Source organism: Natrix helvetica (assembly GCF_964273705.1).
Source record: "Natrix helvetica genome assembly, chromosome: 14".
Classification (NCBI taxonomy): domain Eukaryota; kingdom Metazoa; phylum Chordata; class Lepidosauria; order Squamata; family Natricidae; genus Natrix; species Natrix helvetica.
Genome location: NC_138564.1, coordinates 9,154,109 through 9,181,307, shown reverse-complemented (window position 1 = coordinate 9,181,307; position 27,199 = coordinate 9,154,109). Strand labels below are relative to the sequence as shown.

General features: G+C 43.3%; 1 gene segment (V, D, J or C); it reads left to right on the top strand.

The window, feature by feature from the left end:
- Positions 1-27,199, top strand: part of LOC309399270 (immunoglobulin lambda-1 light chain-like) — a 205,068-nt gene that overhangs the window by 26,096 nt on the left and 151,773 nt on the right.

Here is a 27,199-nt window from a genome sequence, read left to right as displayed (position 1 = left end):
TTCCTTTCATAGGCAGGAAACCCTACATCTTCTTAAAAACTTCCATTGTTGGAGCACTGACAACTTCTGGAGGCCAGTCGTTCCATTGATTAATTGTTCTTCCTGTCAGGAAATTTCTCCTTAGTTTTAAGTTGCTGCTCTCCTTGATTAGTTTCCACCCGTTGCTTCTTGTTCTACCCTCAGGTGCTTTGGAGAATTAATAAAGAAGGCACATTTTGCCCCACTCTTGTTTTCTTCCAACACATCCTTTTTTCTGTCCCTCTGATATTTCAGGAGAAAGAAAATGATGAAAAAGAAAAAGCCATGTTCAATTTAGCCGGCCTGGCCTAATTCCCAATTTTAGTCCCTCAAGCCTGCATTTTTAAGTCTTTTAGGGGTATGCTTTTTAGTTGCTTTTAATTTTTACTTTTCTGTACAGCTGTATTAGGTTTAATTCGTTTTTAAGGGTATAGGATATCTATCTTTTGTATTTGTTTTAATGAGACACCTGTACACCGCCCCGAGTCCCTTCGCGGAGAGGGGGCGGTCTATAAATTCTGAAAAATAAAATAAATAAAATAAATGATCCTAAAAAGGTAGCAAATGCTGCATTTCTTCAGCCCAGGTGGGGATAACACAGATGTTGCAATATCAGTGGCCAGTAGGGGTTGCTGCTGCCCTTTGGGTGTTTGTGCAAAAAAAAAAATGACATCCGTAAAAATATGGCCAGATGTGGCTCCTGAAATGCCTCATCTCCTTCTTGAGAGTAAGGCAGGGAAGAGCACAAATCATTGTCAAAACAGGTGAGGAGTGCAGGATAAAAGGAAATGGTTATATTCAACAATTTTGCCTCCAGGAATATGTTCCAAATGTTAACAAAAATGAATATGAGATTACTAATCACCTGTTCTAGCCCATATGTTCAAGTGGAGTACGACCCTCCCCCCCTAGACTAGTGGTTTTGAAGGGAGATTCCCTCTTCTTGAACCATGTGAATTAATCAATGAGTATAGGATAAAGGTAAAGGTTCCCCTCGCACATGTGCTAGTTGTTCCCGACTCTAGGGGGCGGTGCTCATCTCAGTTTCAAAGCCGAGGAGCCATCACTGTCTGAAGATGTCTCCATGGTCATGTGGCTGGCATGACTCAATGCCGAAGGTGCACGGAACGCTGTTCCCTTCCCACCAAAGGTGGTTCCTATTTTTATAGTTGCATTTTTACCTGCTTTTGAACTGCTCAGTTGGCAGAAGCTGGGACACGTCACGGGAGCTCACTCGTTACGCAGCGCTAGGAATTCGAACTGATGAACTGCCAACCCTTCTGGTGAACAAGCTCAGCATTTTAGCCACTGAGCCATCCCGTCCTATGATTATGGGATGCATTCCATCAATACATTCCACGTTTGTCCAGATGCAAATATGTTTTTGGTAATATGGCTTTGTAAACTCAAGCAGATAAAATAAGCAGATCTTGGAATGAAGCCCAGAGAGTCTTCTGTCTACTAAAGAGCTAATTCTTGTCTCTTCCTTTCCTCCCACTGCAGGGAAATATTAGTTTTAGAGCAGACATATCTTAGCTGTTGCCTATCACCTCTCTAATCAGACACCGAGAGGGCTGGCTTGGTCGTTGAAGAAGAAAATATTTGCATCCTGTCTTGTCCTTGGGGGATTTAAGAGAGGTGGAGAGGAGTCAAGGGGGAAATCCATTCACTTGAGAGAAGAGTTGTCCCACCATGACTCAAGCACTCCTTCTCACCATAGCTGTAATCTCTGTTGGTAAGAGAAATCCCTTTGGAAAGAGCCGTAACCCTTTCTAGAACTAACCTTAGATAATCTCCATGCCAGGTAACTTAGTTTGTCATTCTTGATGGTCCTCTTGACCCTCTGTTGAGCAAGCAACGTCTTGCTCTCTTTCAGGCCCCAGCCTTCAACAACTGCAGACCCTGAAGGACCCAGAATTTGTAGCCTCTGGGGGCACAGTCACCATATCTTGTCGATACGATGGTGGAAGTCTTGGGGATGGAAACGAACCTTCTTGGTCCCAGCAGGTCCCTGGGAATAAACTTCGAGCTCTGATCTATGCAACCAGTTCCAGACCATCGGGGGTTCCAGAACGCTTCTCAGGGTCCAGATCAGGGAATGTGATGTCCTTGACTATCACTGGGGCTCTGGTTGAAGATGAAGCCACCTATTATTGTTGCATCTGGATGGGTAGTCAGTTACACAGCGATTGATTCAGTTGGGGAAGTGAGACAAAAGCCTTCTCTTGGGTTCATTTCAGTTGAGTTCACACACACACGCCGTATGCATCAGTGATATTTGACATAAAGAGGCAACTGTTCAGTTTTGTTTAAGACAAGAGTAGAGGAAAATCCTATTCAAATGATCTTCATTCACTAAATCTATATACATGATCTATATATCATGTATATAGATTTATTTATCTTGCATTCCTCAATTAGACCTTAGGGATGTTTGCTAGGGACATCATTAAAACTGGTACAAAGGAGGTCAATTTATATTTTAGAGCACCTAAAGACAGGACAAGAAGCAATGGGTGGAAACCAATTAAGGGAGAGAAGCAACCTAGAACGAAGGAGAAATTCCCTGACTGTGAGAACAATTAATCAATGGAAAAACTTGACTCCAGAAGTTGTGGGTGTTTCAAAACTGGAGGTTTTCAAGAAGAGATTGGACAGCCATTTCTCTGCAATGGTAGAGGGTTTCCTGCCTAGAAGACCTCCAAGGTCTTTCCAATTCTACTCTTCTGTTATATCATGTTCCTATATAAAGCAGAAACTTGCCATCCTGGGCCCAACATTTGGGAAGCCAGGCTCTGCCTTTCACAAGCCAGGACAAAGGGTGAGTGATGGAGGAGTAACACCTCCTTAAAAAACCTTGGTCCAGCTGGCCCGGCTGGTAGCCCCTCGTAAGGGCCCCTTTCCAGGGTTACAGGAGAAGACGGTCAATGGTCTTGAAGGCGGAAGAGGGCTCTACTCCCCAATGGCAGATAAAGTGGCAGGACCATCTTCTAGGAGAAGGGAAACTCTGATTACAAACCTCCACTGCCTTGTGGCTATATCCACTACTGGAAAAAGCTTCCGGAGTCAACCTCGAGGCAAAATCCAGAGCCGGAGTCCCGGAAGCAGTTCATGACTGTGTACAACCACGTTCTGGTAACTCCTGCAACGCAGCTGGAACCGATCGTATCGGCTCTGCCATTCCATTGGACTATTTCAGCCACATGGAGAGGGGGGATCTGCTATTTGGGTAACAGTCTATCCTCCATATTAATCTACCCAGGCCTCGTGATCTGGAGAGGACAACTCCAGCTTTGACCTCATCCCAGAGCACGATACCACAGTCTTTTGAGACTGAAGGATGCCAATGCAATATAAAGTAGGATGTTGGAAGAAATAGATTTCAAAATCTCCTGTATGCAAATGTGCCCTGGTACATGGCAAGGCTTCGTGGGGATAAAAAATTCTGGTAGAACCAATGGGTGCAGATCTCATTTGCATGAAAGGGCACTTAAGGAGGATATTTAAGGAAAAGAACGGAGAAGATCTGAAGAAGGTTGTTATTTTTCTCCCTAGAGGGATAATCTTTGTCAAAGTTGACCATGGGCTGGACTTTAATTTTCTTAGGAGTTCTCACTTACTGCACAGGTAAAGTAATTGGCCAAGAGAGAAGCTCCTTGTGATTCTCATAAGAACAGGGTCCCTGGGGAATGGCGAAGAGCAAAAGAAAGTCCATTAGATTCACAGTATTTCTTTCTTTCTCTTCCCCCACTCTTTCTCTCCCCGTCCTATTTCCTGAAAGGCATTGATGGACAGTCCCCTTGGACTCAGCCACCCTCCAGCTCCGTGTCTCCAGGTGGAACCGTTACGCTCTCCTGCACAACAACTCAGAGTCCCTACAGCATTGACTGGTATCAACAGAAAGCAGAAAAAGGCCCCCGTTTTGTCCACTGTGATGGCTGCAGCAGGGGAGAAGGGATCCCAAATCGGTTCACTGCCACCAGATCTGGGAATTCAGGATCTTTGACGATCACCAATGCAGAAGCTGGAGACGAGGCAGTTTATTACTGTGGCAGATGGAACAGTGGAGCTACCCTGTTGCACGGTGGTGAATTCTTATGGGGAAGTGTGACAAAAACCTTCACTCTTCCTCTTGAGACTGAAACCACATGTAATATATCTTAACATATGATCCGAGAGACTTGAGCTGATGATGCAGGAGAGAAATACCTGCAAGTACATCTCCTTCTTCAAAGAAGTCTCCCAATGCCTAGGAAAGGGGATGATGGGTAGAGGAGTGTGGATGAGAAGAGTGCAGGAAAGCCCACCGATCTATGATCTCAGACCACTATGGTTTAAATACAATTATGGAAAGGAGAAGGTATAAAATTGGAGAATCTAGATTTGCAGGTGCTTCAACACAAGGTTAGAGATGGCATAAAAGCTGGTCAGGATCGAACTCCTGGCAGTGGGAATGCCAATAGCGGTTGCTGCTGCTTTTTCACAGTTCTCCCCCCCCCCAAAAAACGACTTAAACCAAAGGACAGTCAGATGTGGTTCCTACAAAGTCCAGTCTCTTCCTCTACTGTAAAGGAGAGAGCAGGGCACTGATCCTTCACACAAGAGGTGAAGTAGGGTAAGATAAAAGGAAATAGTTCGGTCCAAGAAATCTGCTTCCGTTGACCTGTTCCAAAAATTTTAAAAATAAATAAAAGAACATGAGGATCTGTTAAGACCTGGTTAGCCCATGTATCCAAATGGACTATGTGGTCCCCCTCCTTTTCCCTAGATGGGTGGTTTTACATGCTACGGAGGTTGAATTAAATAATTACATGGTATCGTGTCCATAAAAGAAATTGGCAAGTTTTCCTGTTCCACAAGCAGCAGGGTTTGATTTTTAATTGAGCCCTTATAATTCCTCCCGGTTCCCAAATCTCCTCGATGCAAATGTTTCCTCTGGTCATTGGTTAAACCAGAAGACCTTATAATGCTTTTTGGGAAGAAAGTTTTCTAGTAAAACCAATGAGTGCAGATCTCATTTGCATGAAAGGAGAAAACGGGGCATTTAAGGAAAGGAAAAGGAGAAGATCTGAAGAAGGAGATACTTTTCTTTCCTAAAAGGACATTCCTTGCCAAAGTTGACCATGGGTTGGGCTCTGATTTACTTAGCACTCCTCTCCACCTGCTCAGGTAAAGTTTTCCTGGGCCAAAAGAGGATTTGGCTGTGATTCTCATAAGAAGTTGGAAATGGCTCAGAGTGAACGAAGGTGCATCAGTTTAACAGTATTTCTTTCTTTTTCTCCCCATGCTCTTTCTCTCTCTCCCTTCCTCCCACCATTATTTAAAGGGATTGATGGTCAGTCCGCTTGGACTCAGCCTCCCTCCAGCTCCGTGTATCCAGGTGGAACCGTTACACTCTCCTGCACAACGACTCACAATCGCTATGGTATTGGCTGGTATCAACAGAAGGCAGGAAATGGCCCTCGTTTTGTCCACTGTGATGGCTGCAGTAGCAGGGGAGAAGGGATCCCAGATCGATTCAATGCCACCAGTTCTGGGACTAAAGGATATTTGACCATCATCAATGCAGAAGCTGAAGACGAGGCTGATTACTACTGTGCTAACTGGAACACTGAAAGCGACAGGCTGCACAATGGTACATTCAAATGGGGAAGTGTGACAAAAACCTCCTCCCTGCCTCTTCTGCCTGAAACCACAAGCCACAACCCTTGATCTGTGACTGGGGACACTTGAACGGAAGATGCCGGAGAGAAAGACTTCTGAGTTTATCCCCCTCCCTTTTTTTGATATATATAATATACATTAAGCCATTCCCTCTGGAATGAGCTGCCCCCGGAGCTTCGCATAACCCCCGACCTCCGGTCCTTCCGACGCGCCCTAAAAAGTTGGCTTTTCCAGCAAGCCGGCCTGGCCTGTTAATTTTAACTCATTTTTAAATGTATTGTCTTATAAATTCAGTTTTTTTTGGGGGGGGGGGGATATGTATTTAATTTCTTTTTAACTTTTGGGATGTGTGTTTTTTAATGTTGTACGCCGCCCTGAGTCCTTTGGGAGAAGGGCGGCATATAAATCCAATAAAAACAAAACAAACAAACAAACAAAACAAAACAAAAACATTTTTGTTGTTAAAAAAGAAAACGTTGCGAAACTGTCTTGGCGACCTCTCCACCATACAGAGCCTAACACAGCTCTCTCGCATATTCAATACACGTTACTACCTACTAATTATATATGCACCTTTAACTTCTTCGACACAATTGCAATTGCCCAGATGGTTCAACACTAGATGGGAGATGGGGAAAAAAGGGAATTGTATGAAGACACAGGCTAAAAAAATGGTCCATGGGACAAGTGTTAGCCCCATGTCTGTAGGATGTAAGGATGAAGAGTTCATAAAGATTGACACTCAAGTGTGGTTCTCCTTCGTTAGATGTTGAGCTCAAACAGCCACACACTAAATGAAACGAATCAGCCATCAAAAACATGGAATTCATCGAAACAGCATGGGCCTCCTTTTCCTCAAACTCAAGGATACCACTAAAATCAACAAGGGGAAGCCCAAAGAAGTGTGATGCCACAGAGTCACAGACATATATATAATCTCTACATAAAGCGTCTTTCTTCAAATCAAAGTATTAAAAGCAACAAGGGAGATTTTGTGGAATCTTCTGTGAGAGAATTAAGAAAGAAGGCACGTTCTTGTTCTCCTGCCCCTCATCTTTTTCTCTCTTCTTTTTCTGATATTTAAAGAGAAGGAAGACGATGGTCCTTTAGGGGCAGAAAATGCTGCGTTTCTTCAGCCCAGGTGGGGATAACACAGATGTTGCAATATCAGCAGCCAGTAGGGGCTGTTGATGCTCTTTCATAGTTCTCCAAAGAAGGACTTCAGCCAAAGCATGGTCAGATGTGGCTCCTGAAATGTCTCCTCTCTTCTTTACAGTGAGGAAGGCGCTGATCTCTCCCAGAACACCTGAAATAGGCAGGATAAAAAGAAAATGTTGGGACCACCAACTCTGCTTCTGGTGGCTTCTTCCAAATATTAATAAAAAAAGAATATGGGGAGTTCTTATGACCACCTTAGCCATATGTCCAAGTGGAGGATGGTGCTCCTGGTTTTCCCGAGGCAGGTCGTTGTACACACTGTTGAGGTTATATGGAGTTGCGGAATTTCATGCATCCTTTCCATGTCAATTTCACGTATAAAGAAGTGTGTTTGAACAAATTCACAGGTTTTCCTCTTCTACAAGCAGCACACTTTCATTTTTAATTAAGACCTTTAAATTCCTCCCAGTTTCCAAATCACTTCTATGGAAATGTTTCCTCTGCTGATTGGTTAAACCAGAGGACCTTTTACATGCTACGGAGGTTGAATTAAACAATTACATGGTATCGTGTCCATATAAGAAATTAACTCGTTTTCCTGCTCCACAAGCAGCAGGGTTTGATTTTTAATTGAGCCCTTATAATTCCTCCCGGTTCCCAAATCTCCTCGATGCAAATGTTTCCTCTGGTCATTGGTTAAACTAGAAGACCTTATAATGCTTTTTGGGAAGAAAGTTTTCTAGTAAAAACCAATGAGTGCAGATCTCATTTGCATGAAAGGAGAAAACGGGGCATTTAAGGAAAGGAAAAGGAGAAGATCTGAAGAAGGAGATACTTTTCTTTCCTAAAAGGACATTCCTTGGCAAAGTTGACCATGGGTTGGGCTCTGATTTACTTAGCACTCCTCTCCACCTGCTCAGGTAAAGTTTTCCTGGGCCAGGAGAGGATTTGGCTGTGATTCTCATAAGAAGTTGGAAATGGCTCAGAACGAACGACGGTGCATCAGTTTAACAGTATTTCTTTCTTTTTCTCCCCATGCTCTTTCTCTCTCTCCCTTCCTCCCACCATTATTTAAAGGGATTGATGGTCAGTCCGCTTGGACTCAGCCTCCCTCCAGCTCCGTGTATCCAGGTGGAACCGTTACACTCTCCTGCACAACGACTCACAATCGCTATGGTATTGGCTGGTATCAACAGAAGGCAGGAAATGGCCCTCGTTTTGTCCACTGTGATGGCTGCAGTAGCAGGGGAGAAGGGATCCCAAATCGGTTCACTGCCACCAGATCTGGGACTATAGGATCTTTGGCCATCACCAATGCAGAGGCTGAAGACGAGGCTATTTACTACTGTGGTAACTGGAACAGTGAAGGCAACAGGCTGCACAATGGTACATTCAAATGGGGAAGTGTGACAAAAACGTCCTCCCTGCCTCTTCTGCCTGAAACCACAAGCCACAACCCTTGATCTGTGACTGGGGACACTTGAACGGAAGATGCCGGGGAGAAAGACTTCTGAGTTTATCCCCCCCCTTTTTTTTGATATATATAATATACATTAAGCCATTCCCTCTGGAATGAGATGCCCCCGAGCTTCGCATAATCCCCAACCTCCGGTCCTTCCGACGCGCCCTAAAAAGTTGGCTTTTCCAGCAAGCCGGCCTGGCCTGTTAATTTTAACTCATTTTTAAATGTATTGTCTTATAAATTCAGTTTTTTTTGGGGGGGGGGATATGTATTTAATTTCTTTTTAACTTTTGGGATGTGTGTTTTTTAATGTTGTACGCCGCCCTGAGTCCTTTGGGAGAAGGGCGGCATATAAATCCAATAAAAACAAAACAAACAAACAAACAAAACAAAACAAAAACATTTTTGTTGTTAAAAAAGAAAACGTCGGACATTGCGAAACTGTCTTGGCGACCTCTCCACCATACAGAGCCTAACACAGCTCTCTCGCATATTCAATACACGTTACTACCTACTAATTATATATACACCTTTAACTTCTTCGACACAATTGCAATTGCCCAGATGGTTCGACACTAGATGGGAGATGGGGAAAAAAGGGAATTGTATGAAGACACAGGCTAAAAAAATGGTCCATGGGACAAGTGTTTGCCCCATGCCTGTAGGATGTAAGGATGAAGAGTTCATAAAGATTGACACTCAAGTGTGGTTCTTCTTCGTTAGATATCAAGCTCAACCAGCCACATACTAAATGAAAAGATTCAGCCACCAAAAACATGGAATTCATCTAACAGCATGGGCCTCCTTTTCCTCAAACTCAAAGACACCAATAAAATCAACAAGGGAAAGCCCAAAGAAGTGCGATGCCACAGAGTCACAGACATATATAATAATCTCTACATAAAGCGTCTTTCTTCAAATCAAAGTATTAAAAGCAACAAGGGAGATTTTGTGGAGTCTTCTGGGAGAGAATTAAGAAAGAAGGCACCTTCTTGCTTTCCTTCCCCTCATCTTTTTCTCTCTTCTTTTTCTGATATTTTAATAGAAGGAAGACGATGGTCCTTTAGGGGCAGAAAACACTTCTCAACCCTTCACCCTGAGCTGTAGGTTCTAATTTTGAAAGAAGAAGCTATCAAATCGTAGAAGTTAGAGATGATGTTCAGATGGTTCGAACACTAGATGGGAGATGGGGAAATAAGGAATTGTATGAAGGCCCAGGCTAAAAACTGGACGTTGGGGCAAGTTAGCCCCATGTCTTCTGGATGTAAGGATGAGGAGTTCATAAAGATTGACACTCATGTGTGGTCTCCTATATGAGATGTTGAACTCAACCAACCGACATACTAAATGTTCTTATTGGGAAAAATATAAAATTGTAGAAGGTACAATTCTACTAGAGTTGATGTTCAGATGGTTCGATACTAGATGAGAGATGAGGAAAAGGGGAATTGTATGAAGACCCAGGCTAAAAAGTGGCCCCTGGGGCATGTTTGCCCAATGTCTGTAGGATGTAAGGATGAAGAGTTCATAAAGATTGACACTCAAGTGTGGTTCTCCTACGTTAGATGTCGAGTTGAACCAACCACATACTAAATGAAAGGAATCAGCCACCCAAAACATGAAATTCATCTGAGCAGAATGGACCTCCTTTGGTTGAAACTCAAGCACACCACTAAAATCAAGAAGGAGAAGCCCAGAGAAGGACAATGCCACAGACGTATATAATATATATAATCTCTACAGAAAATGTCTTTCTTCAAATCCAAGTATGAAAAACAAGGGAGGCTTTGTGACATCTTCTGTAAGAGAATTAGAAAAGAAGGCAGGTTCTTGTTCTCCTTCCCTTTATCTTTTCTCTCTCTTCTTTTTGTAATATTTAAACAGAAGGAAGAGATGGCCCTCTAGGGACAGAAAACGCTGCATTTCTTCAGCCCAGGTGGGGATAACACAGATGTTGCAATATCAGCGGCCAGTAGGGGCTGCTGCTGCCCTTTCGTAGTTCTCCAAAGAAGGACTTCAGCCAAAGCATTGTCAGATGTGACTCCTGAAATGTCTCCTCTCTTCTGTACAGTGGGGGAGGCGCTGATCTCTCCCAGAACACCTGAAATAGGCAGGATAAAAGGAAAAGGTTGGGACCACCAACTCTGCTTCTGGTGGCTTCTTCCAAATATTAATAAAAAAAGAATATGGGGATTTCTTATGACTATCTTAGCCCATAGGTCCAAATGGAGCATGGTGCTCCTGTTTTTCCTGAGGCAGGTCGTTGTACACACTGTTGAGGTTATGTGGAGTTGCGGAATTTCATGCATCCTTTCCATGTCAATTTCACGTATAAAGAAGTGTGTTTGAAGAAATTCACAAGTTTTTCTCATCTACAAGCAGCACACTTTCATTTTCAATTGAGACCTTTAAATTCCTCCTGGTTTCCAAATCTCTTCTATGCAAATGTTTCCTCTGCTGATTGGTTAAACCAGAGGACCTCAAAATGCTTTTGGGGAAGAAAGTTTTCTAGGAGGACCAATGACGGCAGATCTCATTTGCATGGAAGGAGAAAGCAAGGGGCATTTAAGGAAAGGAAAGGAGAAGGTCTGAAGAAGGTTATAATTTTCCACTATAGAGGGACATTCCTTTCCAAAGTTGACCATGGGTTGGGCTGTGATTTTCTTAGCACTCCTCACTTACTTCTCAGGTAAAGTTTTCCTGGAAGAAGAGAGAATTTGACTGTGATTCTCATAAGAGTTTGCAAATGGCTCAGAGCAAATGAAGATGCATCAGTTTAACAGTATTGCTTTCCTTTTCTCCCCTCACTCCTTCTCTCTCTCCCTTCCTCCCACTATTATTTAAAGGGACTGATGGTCAGACCACTTGGACTCAGCCTCCCTCCAGCTCCGTGTTTCCAGATGAAACTGTTACAATCAACTGTTTAACAACTCAGAGTTCCTACAGCATTGGATGGTATCAACAGAAAGCAGGAGAAGGCCCCCGTTTTGTCCACTGTGACAGCTGCAGCAGGGGAGAAGGGATCCCAAATCGGTTCACGGCCACCAGATCTGGGAGTACAGGATCTTTGGCCATCACCAATGCAGAGGATGAAGACGAGGGAGATTATTTCTGTGGTAGTTGGAACAGTGCAGGCAATGCGATCCACGGTGGTGAATTCTTATGGGGAAGTGTGACAAAAACCTCCTCTCTTCCTCTTGAGACTGAAACCAAAAGCAGCCGCCCTTGACCTGACACTGGGGACCTTCATCTGAAGATGCAGGAGAGAAAGAGTTGTACGTTTCTTTCCAACTTAAAAGGGGTCTCTCCGGAACAAATGGAGGGGAAATAAGAGCTGGAGAGAGGGTAGGGAAGAGAAGAAGAGCGGAGGAGTGGGCGAGTGGAAGGGGAAGAAGAGGAGGGAAAGGAGAGGAGGAAAGAAGACAGTAGAGAAGGAGCGAAGAAGGGAGGGAAGGAGAAAAGGGGAGGGAAGGAGAAGTTGGGTTTTCGCCAAGTAAGATGGGTGTATTGGGATGGCAGGAAAGCAATCTCGATTATATTTTCAATTTTAGGAGGTGGAAGGAATTGTTCTAAATGTCCAAAGAGAACACATATTATGAATAATGGTAATGAGATTGTGCATTTGCGAATGTGTGTATGAGAAATACAAATAAAAACCTTTTCAAAACGAAAGAGGAATGGGTCTCTCGGTCTCCTCCACAGAGGTGATAGGCATAGGAGAGAGGAGTCCAAGGGAAGCAAACAGCCCCCTGGTCACAGGCTCTGGTGGTCTGAACAGAAAGTGTGAAAGATGAAAAATAGGAGAAGGCAGAGATGGTTTCCAGCTGCTTCAGTACCTGAACAGGAAGATGGATAAAGGCAATTGTCGAAGGACACAGCATGGGAAAGTGGTCCCTGGGGCAGGTTTGTGGCATGAGGAAGTATGGCAAAAAACCTCACTCTTCCTCTTCGGCATGAACCAAGAAGCAACCCAACTTGATCTACGACTGGAGACTCTTGAACTGGGAAGACACAAGCGGATTCATCCCGGTTAGCAAAGATATCTCAAAATGCCCAGCATTGGGGAAGGATGAGCACAGGAGGGTGGGTGAGACGGCTACAGGGGAACTCACGGACTCATTGTCTCAGCCCTTCCTCCTGAGCTGTGAGTTCTAATTTTGAAAGAAGGAGATATCAAATTGTAGAAGCTAGAGATGATAGTCAGATGGTTCGACACTTGATGGGAGATGGCGAAATAAGGGAATTGTATGAAGACACTGGCTGAAAAAATGGTCCATGGGACAAGGATGCCCCATGCCTGTAGGATGTAAGGATGAAGAGTTCATAAAGATTGACACTCAAGTATGGTTCTCCTTCGTTAGATATCAAGCTCAACCAGCCACATACTAAATGAAACAAATCAGCCACCAAAACCATGGAATTCATCTGAGCAGCATGGACCTTTTTTCCACAAACTCAAGCACACCGCTAACATCAAGAAGGAGAAGCCCAGGGAAGGATAATGTCACAGAGATATAGGTAATCTCTACAAAAAATGTCTTTCTTCAAATCCAAGTATGAAAAACAAGGGAGGCTTTGTGACATCTTCTGAAAGAGAATTAGGAAAGAAGGCACATTTTTGTTCTCCTTCCTCTTATCTTTTCTCTCTCTTCTTTTTGTGATATTTAAACAGAAGGAAGAAATGGCCCTCTAGGGACAGAAAACACTGCATTTCTTCAGCCCAGGTGGGGATAACACAGATGTTGCAATATCAGCGACCAGTAGGGGCTGCTGATGCCCTTTCGTAGTTCTCCAAAGAAGGACTTCAGCCAAAGCATGGTCAGATGTGGCTCCTGAAATGTCTCCTCTCTTCTTTACAGTGAGGAAGGCGCTGATCTCTCCCAGAACACCTGAAATAGGCAGGATAAAAGGAAAACTTTGGGACCACCAACTCTCCTTTGAAGGCTTCTTCCAAATATTAATAAAAAAAGAATATGTGGATTTATTATGACCACCTTAGCCCATATGTCCAAGTGGAGGATGGTGCTCCTCTTTTTGCCTAGTCTGGTGGTTCTGCACACTGTTGGGATTAAGTTCGAATTGCAGAATTTCATGTATCCTTTCCATGTCAATTTCACATTATAAAGAATGTGTCTTTGAAGAAATTGAGAAATTTTCCTGTTCTACAAGCAGCACACTTTCATTTGTAATTGAGACTTTTAATTCATCCCGGTTTCCAAATCTCCTGTATGCAAAGGTTTCCTCTGCTGATTGGTTAAACCAGAGGACCTCAAAATGCTTTGGGGGAAGAAAGTTTTCTAGGAGGACCAATGAGGGCAGATCTCATTTGCATGAAAGGGGAATCCAGGGGCATTTAAGGAAAGGAGAAGATCTGAAGAAGGTTATAATTTTCCTCTATAGAGGGACATTCCTTTCCAAAGTTGACCATGGGTTGGGCTGTGATTTTCTTAGCACTCCTCACTTACTTCTCAGGTAAAGCTTTCCTGGAACAAGAGAGATTTTGGCTGTGACTCTCATAAGAAAAGGTTCACATGGAAATGGTTCAGAGGGAACGAAGTTGCATCAGTTAAACAGTATTTCTTTCTTTTTCTCCCCTCACTCTTTCTCTCCCTGTGCCACTTCCTGAAAGGCATTGATGGTCAGTCCACTTGGACTCAGCCTCCCTCCAGCTCCGTGTCCCCAGGTGGAACCGTTACGCTCTCCTGCACAACTCAGAGTACCAACTATATTCACTGGTATCAACAGAAAGCAGGAGAAGGCCCCCGTTTTGTCCACTGTGATGTCTGCAGCAGGGGAGAAGGGATCCCAAATCGGTTCACTGCCACCAGATCTGGGACTACAGGATCTTTGGCCATCACCAATGCAGAAGCTGGAGATGAGGCAGTTTATTATTGCGGTAGTTGGAACAGTGCTGGTACTGTGTTGCACGTTGGTAATTTCTTATGGGGAAGTGTGACCAAAACCTTCACTATTCCTCTTGAGACTGAAACCACAAGCAACATACCTTGATCTATGACTGGGACACTTGAGTTGATAAAGCAGGAGAGAAATTCCTGCAAGTTCATCACCTTCTGCAGAGAAGTCCCTCAATGCTCAGGACTGGGGATGATGGGTACAGGAGTATGGAGGAAAAGAGTGCAGGGAAGCCCAGAGATTCTTGGCCTCAGTTCCTTCTGTATTATAAGTACAACTAAATTTGTTTTTACATGTTGTTGAGATTAAGTAGAGTCAGACAATTTCATCGATCATTTCGATGTCAATTTGAAGTGTGGCATTTTTGAAGAAGTTCAGAAATTTCCCTCTTTCTCAAACAGCAGAGTTTTGTTTTTAATTGAGACCTTTAATTGAAAGCAATCTTGATTATATCTTTAATTTTAGGAGGAGGAAAGAATTGTTCTAAATGTCCAAAAAGAACACATATTATGAATAATGGTAATGAGATTGTGTATTTGCGAATGTGTGTATGAGAAATACAAATAAAAACCTTTTCAAAAAGAAAGAGGAATGGGTCTCTCGGTCTCCTCCACAGAGGTGATAGGCACAGGAGAGAGGAATTCAAGGGAAGCAAACAGCCCCCTGGTCACAGGCTCTGGGGGTCTGAACAGAAACTGTGAAAGATGAAAAATAGGAGAAGGTAGAGATAGTTTCCAGCTGCTTCAGTACCTGAACAGGAAGATGGATAAAGGCAATTGTCGAAGGACACAGCATGGGAATGTTCAAAACAGATGTTGCAATATCAGCGGCCAGTAGGGGCTGCTGATCCCCTTTCTTAGATTCTCCAAAAAAGGACTTCAGCCAAAGCATGGTCAGATGTGCCTCCTGAAATGTCTCCTCTCTTCTTTACAGTGAGGAAGGCACTGATCTCTCCGAGAACACCTGAAATAGGCAGGATAAAAGGAAAAGGTTGGGACCACCAACTCTGCTTCTGGTGGCTTCTTCCAAAGAATAATAAAAAAGAATATGAGGATTTTTTATGACCACCTTAGCCCATATGTCCAAGTAGAGGATGGTGCTCCTCTTTTTGCCTAGTCTGGTGGTTCTGCACACTGTTGGGATTAAGTTCGAATTGCAGAATTTCATGTATCCTTTCCATGTCAATTTCACATTATAAAGAAGTGTCTTTGAAGAAATTGAGAAGTTTTCCTGTTCTACAAGGAGCACACTTTCATTTGTAATTGAGACTTTTAATTCATCCCGGTTTCCAAATCTCCTGTATGCAAAGGTTTCCTCTGCTGATTGGTTAAACCAGAGGGCCTCAAAATGCTTTGGGGGAAGAAAGTGTTCTAAGAGGACCAATGAGAGCAGATCTCATTTGCATGAAAGGGGAATACAGGAGCATTTAAGGAAAGGAGAAGATTTGAAGAAGGTTATAATTTTCCTCTATAGAGGGACATTCCTTTCCAAAGTTGACCATGGGTTGGGCTGTGATTTTCTTAGCACTCCTCACTTACTTCTCAGGTAAAGTTTTCCTGGAAGAAGAGAGAATTTGGCTGTGACTCTCATAAGAGTTTGCAAATGGCTCAGAGCGAATGAAGATACATCAGTTTAACAGTATCTCTTTCTTTTTCTCCACTCACTCTTTCTCGCTCTCCCTTCCTCCCACTATTATTTAAAGGGACTGATGGTCAGACCACTTGGACTCAGCCTCCCTCCAGCTCCGTGTCCCCAGGTGAAACTGTTACAATCTCCTGTTTAACAACTCAGAGTTCCTACCGCATTGGCTGGTATCAACAGAAAGCAGAAGGCCCCCGTTTTGTCCACTGTGACGGCTGCAGCAGGGGAGAAGGGATCCCAAATCGGTTCACGGCCACCAGATCTGGGAGTACAGGATCTTTGGCCATCACCAATGCAGAGGCTGAAGACGAGGCAGTTTATTTCTGTGGTAGTTGGAACAGTGGTGCTACTGCGTTACACGGTGGTGAATTCTTATGGGGAAGTGTGACCAAAACCTTCACTCTTCCTCTTGAGACTGAAACCACAAGCAACATACCTTAATCTTGACTGGGGACACTTGAGCTGATTATGCAGGACAGACATTCCTATAAGTTCATCACCTTCTGTAGAGAAGTCCCTCAATGCCCAGGACAGAGGATGATGGGTACAGGAGTCTGGAGGAGAAGGGTGCAGGAAAGCCCAGAGATTCTTGGCCTCAGTTCCTTCTGTGTTATAAGTACAAATGTTGAAAGGGGAAGACGTGACATTGGAGAAGCTGGAGATGATTTGCAGGTGCTTCAACACTTGTTTGGAAGTGGGATTCAAGGGAGTAGATGAGGACACTGGTTAAAAAGGGATCACTGGGACTTGTTTGTGCCACTATATAGGATGTCGGGATGAACAGTTGGTAGACATTTGCACACTCATGTGTGGTTCTCCTACAATAGATGTTGAACTTTACCGAACATCTGCTCATTGTTCTTACCAGGAGATATAGCTCAGCCACTGAAAACACGAATCCCACCTGATGAACAGCTGTCTCCTTTACCTCAACCTCAAGCACACCGATAAAGTTGGGAAGGAGAAGCTCAGAGAAGCTCCAGGCTCCAGACTGACATATAATCCATACATAACATGTCTTTCGTCAAGTCAAAATGTTAAAAGTATTAAGGGAGGCTTTGTGATGTCTTCTGTAAGGGAATTAAGGAAGGAAGGCATGCTCTCATTCTCTTTCAACTCTTTTCTTCCACTGTCCTTTTTCTGGTATATGAGGAGGAGGAGGATGCTAGTCCTCAAGGGAACACAAGTGCTACATGTCTTCAGTTCACAGATGTTGCGCAATCAGTGGCCGGTAGGAGCTGTGTTTGCACTTTTGTGATTCTCCAAATAATAACAGGCTAAAGGATGGCCAGATGTGGCTCCTGAACTGTCTGGCTTCTTCCTTGAGTGGAAGGGAAGGAGGAGGTCGCTGATTCCACCACGGAACAGATGAAAGATGCAGGAGAAAAGGAAATAGTTATGGATAAATACTTATAGGTGGATTGTTGCAACATTAAAAGAAAAAGAGAGAGGATTGCTTATGATCTGCCTTAGCCCATATGGTTCTCTCCTTTCACCCTCAAATTGTGGTTTTTCCTTTGTTTTTCCATTTTGAAAAAAAATATTACACTCCTAATCCTATTGCATTTGTTAATTAGGTTTTACATGTTATTGTGATTAAGTAGAGTCAGACAATTTCATCGATTATTATGATGACAATTTGAAGTAAGGCGTTTTTGAAGAAGTTCAGAAATTTCCCTCGACCTCAAGCAGCAGAGTTTGGTTTTTAATTGAGATCTTTTAATTCGTCCAGGTTTCCAAATCTCCTTTATGCAAATGTGTCCTCTGGTCGTTGGCTAAACTAAAAATCCTCCTCATGCTGTGGCAAATAAAATATTCTAGTAGAACCAATGAGTGCGGATCTCATTTGCGTGAGAAGAGAAAGCAAGGGGCATTTAAGGAAAAGAAGGGAGAAGATTTGAAGAAGGTGATAATATTCTTTCTTAGAAGGACATTCCTTGGCCAAAGCTGACCATGGTGTGGTCTGTGTTCTTCCTTGCACTCCTCACAGGTAACGAGAGGATTTGGTTGACTGATTCTCAGAACATGGTGAATGCAAAGGAAAATGCATCAGTTTAACAGTGTTTCTTTCCTTTTCTCTCTCTCCACTCTGCCTGCACCCCAACTCTTGAAAGGCATTGAGGGTCAGTCCACTTGGACTCAGCCTCCCTCCAGCTCCGTGTCCCCACGTGGAACCGTTACTCTCTCTTGTTCAACAACTCAGAGTTCCCACAGCATTGACTGGTATCAACAGAAAGCAGGAGAAGGCCCCCGTTTTGTCCACTGTGATGGCTGCAGCAGGGGAGAAGGGATCCCAAATCGGTTCACTGCCACCAGATCTGGGAGTACAGGATCTTTGGCCATCACCAATGCAGAAGCCGGAGACGAGGCAGTTTATTACTGTGGTAGTTGGAATAGTGGTGTTACTGTGTTACACGGTGGTGAATTCTTATGGGGAAGTGTGACAAAAACCTTCACTCTTCCTCTTGAGACTGAAACCACAAGTAACATACCTTGATCTTGACTGGGGAGTCATGAGCTGATTATTCAGGACAAACATTCCTATAAGTTCATCACCTTCTGTAGAGAAGTCCCTCAATGCCCAGGACAGAGGATGATGGGTACAGGAGTATGGAGGAGAAGAGTGCAGGGAAGCCCAGAGATTCTTGTCCTCAGTTCCTTCTGTGTTATAAGTACAACTGTTGAAAGGGGAAGATGTGACATTGGAGAACTAGAGATGATTTGCAGGTGCTTCAACACTTGTTTGGAAGTGGGATTAAAGAGAGTATCTGAGGACACTGGTTAAAAAGGGATCCCTGGGACATGTTTGTGCCAATATATAGGATGTCGGAATGAACACTTGATAAAGATTTGCACACTCATGTGTGGTTCTCCTACAGTAGATGTTGAACTTTACCGAACATCTGCTCATTGTTCTTACCAGGAGATATAGCTCAGCCACTGAAAACATGAACCCCACCTGATGAACAGGTGTCTTCTTTACCTCAACCTCAAGCACACCGATAAAGTTGGGAAGGAGAAGCTCAGAGAAGCTCCAGGCTCCAGACTGACATATAATCCATACATAACATGTCTTTCCTCAAGTCAAAATGTTGAAAAATATTAAGGGAGGCTTTGTGACGTCTTCTGTAAGGGAATTACGAAGGGAGGCACCATTTATTTCTCTTTCAACTTATTTTTTCCCCTGACCTTTTTCTGGAATATGAGGAGAAGGAGGATGCTAGTCCTCAAGGGAACACAAGTGCTACATGTCTTCAGTCCAGGTGGGGATGACAGAGATGTTGCACAATCGGTGGCTGTTAGGAGCTGCTGTTGCACTTTTGTAATTCTCCAAATAATAGTGGGCCAAAGGATAGCCAGAGGTGGCTCCTGAAATGTCTGGCTTCTTCCTTGAGAGGAAGGGAAGGAGGAGGTCGCTGATTTCCCCCACAGAACAGATGAAAGATGCAGGAGAAAAAGAAATAGTTATGTCCTCCAATTCTACTTCCGGTGGATTGTTCCAAACATTAAAAGAAAAAGAGAGAGGATTGCTTGTGACCTGCCTTAGCCCATATGGTTCTCTTCCTTTGCCCTCCAATTGTAATTTTTCAATTTTGAAAAAAAATATTACACTCCTAATCCTATTGCATTTGTAAATTAGGTTTTACATGTTATTGTGATTAAGTAGAGTCAGACAATTTCATCGATTATTATGATGACAATTTGAAGTAAGGCGTTTTTGAAGAAGTTCAGAAATTTCCCTCCTCCTCAAACAGCAGAGTTTGGTTTTTAATTGAGACCTTTTAATTCGTCCAGGTTTCCAAATCTCCTCTATGCAAATGTGTCCTCTGGTCATTGGATAAACTAGAAAACCTCAACATGTTTTGGGGGATACAATATACTAATAGAACCAATGTGTGCAGATCTCATTTGCATGAGAAGAGAAAGCAAGGGGCATTTAAGGAAAAGAAAGAAGAACATTTGAAGAAGGTGATAATATTCTTTCCTAGAAGGACATTCCTTGGCCAAAGTTGACCATGGTTTGGTCTGTGTTATTCCTTGCGCTCCTCACTTACTGCACAGGTAACATTACTCCTGGGCCAAGAGAGGATTTGGTTGATTGATTCTCAGAACTTGGTCCCTTGTCAATGGTCAATGCAAAGGAAGATGCATCAATTTAATAGGATTTCTTTCTATTTCTCTCCCTGCTCTTTCTCTCCCTACCCCAACTCTTGACAGGCATTGATGGTCAGTCCACTTGGACTCAGCCTCCCTCCAGCAACGTGTCCCCAGGTGGAACCGTTACACTCTCTTGTTCAACAACTCACACTTCCTACTGGATTGGCTGGTATCAACAGAAAGCAGGAGAAGGCCCCCGTTTTGTCCACTGTGAAAGCTGCAGCAGGGGAGAAGGGATCCCAGATCGGTTCACAGCCACCAGATCTGGGAGTACAGGATCTTTGACCATCACCAATGCAGAGGCTGGAGACGAGGCAGTTTATTACTGTGGTAACTGGAAAAGTGCAGCTACCGCGTTGCACAGTGGTAAACTCTTATGGGGAAGTGTGACAAAAACCTCCTCTCTGCCTCTTCTGCCTGAAACCACAAGCCACAACCCTTGAACCTGTGACTGTGGACACTTGAACTGAATATGCAGGAGAGAAAGACCTATATGTTGATTTCCATCTTGAAAGGATTCGCTCAGACCCTTCCAAGGAGGTGAAAGGAACCGGAGAGAACTTCATGGGAAGCAAACAGCCCCATGGCTCTTGTGTTCCGAGCAGAAACTGTGAAAGGAACAGATGAAAAATTGGAGAAGGAAGAGATCATTTTGAGCTTATTCAGCACTGAACAGGGAGAAGGATAAATGGAATGGTAGAAGGACACAGCAGGGAAAAGTGGTCCATGGAGCAGGTTTGTGGCATGAGGAATTGTGGCAAAGACCCTCCTTGTTCGTCTTCAGCCTGAATCAAGAAGCAACCCAACTTTGAGTATCCTTCAGGGAAGGACAATGTCACAGAGATATAGGTAATCTCTACAAAAAATGTCTTTCTTCAAATCAAAGTATGAAAAACAAGGGAGGCTTTGTGACATGTTCCGTAAGAGGATTAGGAAAGAAGGCACATTTTTGTTCTCCTTCCCCTTATCTTTTCTCTCTCTTCTTTTTGTGATATTTAAACAGAAGGAAGACGATGGCCCTCTAGGGGCACAAAACACTGCATTTCTTCAGCCCAGGTGGGGATAACACAGATGTCGCAATATCAGCAGCCAGTAGGGGCTGCTGATGCCCTTTCGTAGTTCTCGAAAGGACTTCAGCTAAAGCATGGTCAGATGTGGCTCCTGAAATTTCTCCTCTCTTCTTTACAGTGAGGGAGGCGCTGATCCCTCCCAGAACACCTGAAATAGGCAGGATAAAAGGAAAAGGTTGGGACCACCAACTCTCCTTTGAAGGCTTCTTCTCAATATTAATAAAAAAAGAATAATGGGGTTTCTTATGACCACCTTAGCCCATATGTCCAAGTGGAGGAGGAAGCTCCTCTTTTTGCCTAGTCTGGTGGGTCTGCACACTGTTGAGATTAAGTTAGAATTGCAGAATTTCATGTATCATTTCCATGTCAATTTCACATTATAAAGAATGTGTCTTTGAAGAAATTGAGAAGTTTTCCTGTTCTACAAGCAGCACACTTTCATTTGTAATTGAGACTTTTAATTCATCCCGGTTTCCAAAACTCCTGTATGCAAAGGTTTCCTCTGCTGATTGGTTAAACCAGAGGGCCTCAAAATGCTTTTGGGGAAGAAAGTTTTCTAAGAGGACCAATGAGAGCAGATCTCATTTGCATGAAAGGGGAATGCAGGGGCATTTAAGGAAAGGAGAAGATTTGAAGAAGGTTATAATTTTCCTCTATAGAGGGACATTCCTTGCCAACGTTGACCATGGGTTGGGCTGTGATTTTCTTAGCACTCCTCACTTACTTCTTAGGTAAAGTTTTCCTGGAACAAGAGAGAATTTGGCTGTGATTCTCATAAGAGTTTGCAAATGGCTCAGAGCAAATGAAGTTCCATCAGTTTAACAGTATTTCTTTCTTTTTCTCCACATACTCTTTTTCTCTCTCTCCCTTCTTCCCACCATTATTTAAAGGCATTGATGGACAGTCCGCTTGGACTCAGCCTCCCTCCAGCTCCGTGTCTCCAGGTGGAACCGTTACGCTCTCCTGCACAACGACTCAGAGTTCCTACAGCATCTACTGGTATCAACAGAAAGCAGGAGAAGCCCCCCGTTTTGTCCACTGTGATGGCTGCAGTAGCAGGGGAGAAGGGATCCCAAATCGGTTCACGGCCACCAGATCTGGGACTACAGGATCTTTGGCCATCAGCAATTCAGAAGCTGGAGACGAGGCAGTTTATTACTGTGGTAGTTGGAACAGTGGTGTTACTGCGTTGCACGGTGGTGAATTCTTATGGGGAAGTGTGACCAAAACCTTCACTCTGCCTCTCGAGACTGAAACCACAAGCAACATACCTTGATCTTGACTGGGGACGCTTGAGCTGATGAAGCAGGAGAGAAATTCCTGCAAGTTCATTCCCTTCTGGAGAGAAGTATCTCAATGCCCAGTAAGGGGGATGATGGGTAAGGGAGTGTGGAGGAGAAGGTGCAGGGAAGCCCAGAGATTCTTGGCCTCAGTTCCTTCTGTGTTATAAGTACAACTATTGAAAGGGGAAGACGTGACATTGGAGAACTTGGAGATGATTTGCAGGTGCTTCAATACTTGTTTGGAAGTGGAATTAAAGAGAGTATCTGAGGACACCGGTTAAAAAGTGATCACTGGGACATGTTTGTGCCAATATATAGGATGTTGTAATGAACACTTGATAAAGATTTGCACACTCATGTATGGTTCTCCTACAGTAGATGTTGAACTTTACTGAACATCTGCTCATTGTTCTTACCAGGAGATATAGTTCAGCCACTGAAAACACGAACCCCACCTGATGAACAGGTGTCTCCTTTACCTCAACCTCAAGCACACCGATAAAGTTGGGAAGGAGAAGGTCAGAGAAGCTCCAGGCTCCAGACTGACATATAATCCATGCATAACATGTCTTTCATCAAGTCAAAATGTTAAAAATAATAAGGGAGGCTTTGTGACGTCTTCTGTAAGGGAATTAAGGAAGGAAGGAATGTTCTCGTTCTCTTTCAACTAGTTTCTTCTGCTGTCCTTTTTCTGGTATATGAGAAGGAGGATGCTAGTCCTCAAGGGAACACAAGTGCTACATGTCTTCAGTTCAGGTGGGGATGACACAGATGTTGCACAATCGGTGGCCATTAGGAGCTGCTGTTGCACTTTCATAATTCTCCAAATAATAGCGGGCCAAAGGATAGCCAGAGGTGGCTCCTGAAATGTCTGGTGTCTTCCTGACTCAAAGACTCAAAGACTTGGTTCATAATTTTTGTATATCTCATTTTTTTCTATGGTGATCATTTTTGCATATCTCCTTTTTTTCTATGTGTTTCATGTTTCTTCTTTATAACTGCTATTCTAATAGGAAATCCTTCATAAAAGTTAAGGATTTGCTATTAGAATAGCAAATATGAAGAAGAAAAGTGAAACATGCAGAAAAAAATGAGATATACAAAAATGATCACCATGTCAGTTAATACTTAGTTGGGTCACCTTTAGCATGAATTACGGCCTTACAACGTCTTCCCATGGAGTGGACCAAGTCTTTTAGTTCTGCAGCTGTCATAATGTGAAACTAAGACTGAATGATTGCTACTATTAACTGGGTTTTATTGCTGGGTACATTTGGCTATAACCTTTCATAGAATACAAATAATTGAACAAACTTTGGTGCATTGCATTCTTGATTAAATTATCTTTCCATTGATATATAACTTTATGCTGCTACTGCAAAAAAATTTGGTGTCATCAGCTCTCAAACCTGAAACCAAGTAGAGTATTTCAGTATAGAAGATTCACTCATCTACTACACGGTGATCTCACATTGAGACCTTTAAATTCTTCCTCCGTTTCCAGATCTCGTTCACGCAAATGTTTTCTTTGGTCATTGGCTAAACTAAAAGCATTATTATGCTTTGGGGAAGTAAGATATTCTAGGAGAACCAATGAGTGCAGCTCTCATTTGCATAAAGAGGAGAATTCAAGTCATTTAAAGGAAAGGAGAAGATTGGGTTATAATTATCCTCCCTGAGCAGATATTCCTTGACCAAGTTGACCATGGGTTGGGCTGTGGTCTTCCTTGCACTCCTCACTTACTCCACAGGTAAAGTTTTCCCGGGTTAACAGAGAATCTCCTTGCGATTCTCATAAGAAGAGGGTGCCATGCAAATCTCTAAGAGCCAAGGAAGGTGCATCAGTTTAACAGTAATTCTTTCTTTCTCTCCCCTCACTCTTTCTCTCCCTCCCACCCTCCTGAAAGGCATTGATGGTCAGTCCTCTTGGACTCAGCCTCCCTCCAGATCCATGACCCCAGGTGGAACCATCACACTCTCCTGCATGACAACACAGAGTACGAAGAGCATTTACTGGTTTCAACAGAAACCCGGAGAAGTCCCTCGCTATGTCCATTGTAGTGCCTGTAGTGGCAGGGGAGAAGGGATCCCAGATCGGTTCACTGCCACCAGATCTGGGACTACAGGATCTTTGGCCATCACCAATGTGCAAGATGGAGACGAGGCAGATTACTACTGTGGTAGCTGGAACAGTGCTGATACCATGTTGCACGGTGGTGAATTCTTATGGGGAAGTGTGACAAAAACCTCCTCTCTGCCTCTTCAACCTGAAACAAGAAACCAATACTTTGACCACACATTGGATGTACTTGAACTGAAAAGACAGGAGAGAAATATCTACTGGCAAACTTCCATCTGCAAGGAAGCCTCTCTGTCCCCATCAAGGGGGATGATGGATAAAGGAGTATGGAAGAGGAAGATACGGGGTGCCAGCCCCCTCTGCTTTGAGTGAAAAGATGCAAAATTGGGCATCTACACATGATTGGCAGGTGCTTCAACAATAGACTTGATGTGGGAGAAGAGGATTGTATGAGGACACAGGCTCATGGGTGCAAATCTTAGGTCAAGGCTAGAGGATGTAAAAATGAACATTTTGTAAAGATTTGTACAGTCTTGTGTGGTATTCCTACATTAGATGTTGAGCTTTACAGACCACGTGCTAAGTGTTTTATCACCAGCAGAAATGAATCAACCACATAAAACTCTTCTGAAGAATAGGTTCCTCCTTGACCTCAAACTCAAACACACCACTGAAATCAAGAAGGAGAAGCCCAGATAAGCTATTTGCCACAGGCCTCTGTATAATCTCTACGTCAAATGCCTCTCTCCAAATCAAAGTATTAAAAACAAGGGAAGCTTGTTTTTTCAGGGTGGCACCTGAACTGAAAAGACATGAGAAACCTCTGCTGGCTCATTTCCATTTGCAAACAAGTATCTCTCTCTCTCAAGAGGGGATGATGGATACGGGAGTACGGGAAAGAAATGTGCAGGGGATGCCCAGGGTGTCAATCTCACTGGTTTGGGATAAAAGGGACTGTGTGAAGGCACAGATTAAAAAGTGTCCCCTGGAACAAGTATGTGCCAAGGCTAAGGGACATTAGGATGAATTCTTCGTAAAGATTTGCACACTTATCCTGGATTAGACATTGAACTGAATTGTCCCCATGTTAAATATTCTCACCAGGAGAAATGAATCAGACAATGGAAGCATGAAACTCACCTGATAAACAGGTAAATCTTGACCTTAACCTCAAGCACATCACTAAAGTCAAGAAGGACCAGCCTTGAGAAGCATGATGCTCCAGAATTATATATCATCGCTACCTAAAATGGCTCCCTCCCTCAAATCAAACTGCTAAAAACAATATGGGAGATGTTGGGATATCTTCTGTAAGAGGGTTAATAAAGATGGCACGTGTTGTTCCACTCATGTCCTTCAACTCATCTTATTGTGTTTGTGTGTGTTTCTGATATTTCAGGAGAAGGAACTTGGGTGGCCTTCAAAGTATGACATATTTCTTCAGCCTTGGTAGGGATAACACAGATGTTACAATATCTGTGGCCAGTAGGTGTTGCTGCTGCCCTTTTCATGTTTCTTCAAAAAAACGGCTTCAGCAAAAGGATGGGCAGATGTTTAGACTGCAAAGTTTAGACTGTTCTTCTAGAGCAGTGCTTCTCAATTATTTTCTGTCATGCCCCCCCTAGGAAGAAGAAAACATTTCGCGCACCCCGCGCAACTGTAAATAGTATCATTTGTCTATAAAATTGTTATAAGTACACCTCTGCATAACACTGTATCCTTATTAACGTATAAGAGAATAAAAAAAGAAAGAAATGTGGATCAATTTACAACAAAGAATAGCTTTATTAACTGTAGCAGAAAAGATTTAAAGGAGCACAGGATTTAAAGGAACACAATATTTTAAAAAACTTTAACCTGCAAAACAAAAATATATAAAATAATTTGAGCTGAGCCCCCCTTTACAGAGCCTCGCGCCCCCCCTGGGGGGCCCGCCCCACTATTTGAGAAGCACTGTTCTAGAGTAAGGGAGGGGGGAGGGCATTGAGTCCTCACCCAGCAGGTGAAATAAAGAAGGATAAAAGGAAATTGTGTAGCATCGCCAACTCTGCTTCTGGTGACATGTTCCCCCACCAAAAAAAGCTCTGATGGCTTATGAGAAGCTCTAGCCCTTATGTCCAGTTGGAGTAAGGATCTCTGGTTTTCCTAAACTAATCTTCAAGAGAAATGTCCTTTCTCTGAACCAGGAGAACTAATCAATGAATGTGGGGTACATTCCTCCGATCCATCCCATATTTGTCCAAATGCAAATGCATTTTCTGAACTATGTGTCAGGGTTCCAAATAGCATCCCAAAATAAATCAGAGTCCGAAGCAAAGTATTGCTCAAAGTTCCAATTTATTAAGAGAGCCATGTTGGCACATCTGGGAAAACCTGAATCTGAAAGCTTCCCGGTTTTCCCCACCTAGTTGAAAGTTCAAGATCTTGCCCCCACACCCATAAGTCCATCCCATGGTCCAATCTCCCACCGCCATGCTGGCAGTTCCACCCATGCAGTTACGGTCAGGTGCAGAGGTGCAGAGACAAAGGATGACCTTGGCTTTCTAGAAAGAATGTTGTTATGGCTACATAGTATGCAACTCCTTACAATCCCCACTCCCTTTTTCCCACAATAGAAAATACATAGTAGAATAATAGAAAGTGTGGCAGGCCAAAGATCCAAAAGAAAAGATGGCTGCAGGCATGAGACTATGACTTTGTAAAGCTAATTCTTGTCTCGTCTTTCACTTATAAAGGATATTTTCACTTCAGG